This window comes from Triticum dicoccoides, chromosome 7A, assembly GCF_002162155.2.
Source record: "Triticum dicoccoides isolate Atlit2015 ecotype Zavitan chromosome 7A, WEW_v2.0, whole genome shotgun sequence".
NCBI classification, from domain to species: domain Eukaryota; kingdom Viridiplantae; phylum Streptophyta; class Magnoliopsida; order Poales; family Poaceae; genus Triticum; species Triticum dicoccoides.
Window position 1 is genome coordinate 433,189,470 of NC_041392.1, and position 2,449 is coordinate 433,191,918.

Here is a 2,449-nt window from a genome sequence, read left to right on the forward strand (position 1 = left end):
CACTGGCATCGTCAATAGTTGTAACCGACGGCAGAAAAGCTTCAACTGGTAGCGCGATTTGTTGCGACTAGCGTCTTGCTAGGGCAAGATAAGACAAAAACGCTACAACAGGCAATGTGATTTGCTGCGACGACCGGGTAAAAAGAGCTGCAATCAGTGATGGGATGCTCGAGCCGTGGCCAATGAAGCTAGAACCGGCGGGTTTTTTTTTGCTTCAGCCGATAGAAGCGGTCCTGCGACAACACCGGGTGGCAACAACTGACACTTGTACACAAGCAAGAGCTACAACAAGATTGTAATGGTGAGGTTGCAAGCACATCGTCAACAACGAGGCCTTTCACGTCCATGGTTGGGGCTGGGACGGTCAGCGACGCTCACTCTCGCTCCACCTACATGCGTGTAACACCCGGGATGTAACTTGCCATATTTGTAACTTCGACTCTTGCCATTTTCGGCTTTAAGTTATGAGATTCCCTTCGTGGTTGGATTTTGTCTTTGTTTTGCATTTTGTTCATGTCATGCATTTCATATCATGTCATCATGTGCATCTCATTTGCATTCGTGTTCGTCTCATGCATCCGAGCTTTTTCCCCGTTGTCCATTTCGCAATCCGACACTCCCACACGCATCCGGCGCACCCCTCTTGTCTCTTTCGTGAGCGGGATGAAAACGTTCTTGGAATGGATCTAGATTTGTCAAGTGGCCTTGGTACACCACCGGTAGACTGCCTGTCAAATTTCGTTCCATTTGAAGGTCGTTTGATGCCCCAACGGTTAACTGGGTAACCACAAAAGCCCCTTGTGTGTTGCAGCCCAACACCCCTCCAAAACATCCTAATAACCCATCTAAACTACCTCCATGTTCTCCGTCGTCGGATCACGATCGTGTGGACGAAAACCGCACCTTATTTGGACACTCCTAACTCCTTCTACCTATATATATGCACCCCCCCTCCAAAAATCGTAAGTGAAACCCTAGACAAACTCCTCCCCGCGCCGCCGAGCGCGTCCATCCGCGCCGGACTCGTCCGCCGGCCACGCCACTGATACGTCTCCAACGTATCTATAATTTTTGATTGCTCCATGCTATTATATATTCTGTTTTGGATGTTTAATGGGCTTATTTATACACTTTTATATTATTTTTGGGACTAACCTATTAACCGGAGGCCCAACCCAAATTGTTGTTTTGTTTTGCCTATTTCAGTGTTTCGCAGAAAAAGAATATCAAACGGAGTCCAAACGGAATGAAACCTTCGGGAGCGTGATTTTTGGAACAAATGTGATCCAGAGGACTTGGAGTGGACGTCAAGCAACCAACAAGGAAGCCACGAGGCAGGGGGCGCGCCTACCCCCTGGGCGCGCCCTCCACCCTCGTGGGCCCCTCATGGCTCCACCGACCTACTTCTTCCTCCTATATATATCTATGTACCCTAAAAACATCGAGGAGCACCACGAAAACCTAATTCCACCGCGGCAACCTTCTGTACCCGTGAGATCCATCTTGGGGCTTGTTCCGGCGCTCCGCCGGAGGGGGCATTGATCATGGAGGGCTTCTACATCAACACCATAGCATTGCCGATGATGTGTGAGTAGTTTACCTCGGACCTTGGGGTCCATAGTTATTAGCTAGATGGCTTCTTCTCTCTCTCTTTGGATCTCAATACAAAGTTCTCCTCGATTCTCTTAGAGATCTATTCGATGTAATCTTCGTTTGCGGTGTGTTTGTCGAGATCCGATAAATTGTGGGTTTATGATCAAGATTATCTATGAACAATATTTGAATCTTCTCTGAATTCTTTTATGTATGATTGGTTATCTTTGCAAGTCTCTTCGAATTTTCAGTTTGATTTGGCCTACTAGATTGATCTTTCTTGCAATGGGAGAAGTGCTTAGCTTTGGGTTCAATCTTGCGGTGCTCGATCCCAGTGACAGTAGGGGAAACGCCACGTATTGTATTGTTGCCATCGAGGATAAAAAGATGGGGTTTATACCATATTGCATGAGTTTATCCCTCTACATCATGTCATCTTGCTTAAAGTTTTACTCCGTTCTTATGAACTTAATACTCTAGATGCATGCTGAATAGCGGTCGATGTGTGGAGTAATAGTAGTAGATGTAGGCAGGAGTCGGTCTACTTGTCACGGACGTGATGCCTATATACATGATCATACCTAGATATTCTCATAATTATGCTCAATTCTATCAATTGCTTGACAATAATTTGTTCACCCACCGTAATACTTATGTTATCTTGAGAGAAGCCACTAGTGAAACCTATGGCCACCGGGTCTATCTTCCATCATATTAATCTCCCATCAACTAGCTATTTCTGGCACCGTTTATTTTGCAAACTTTAATTTCAATCTATATCATAAAAATACCAAAAATATATATCTTATTATTATTATCTTTATCAGATCTCACTCTTGCAAGTGGCCGTGAAGGG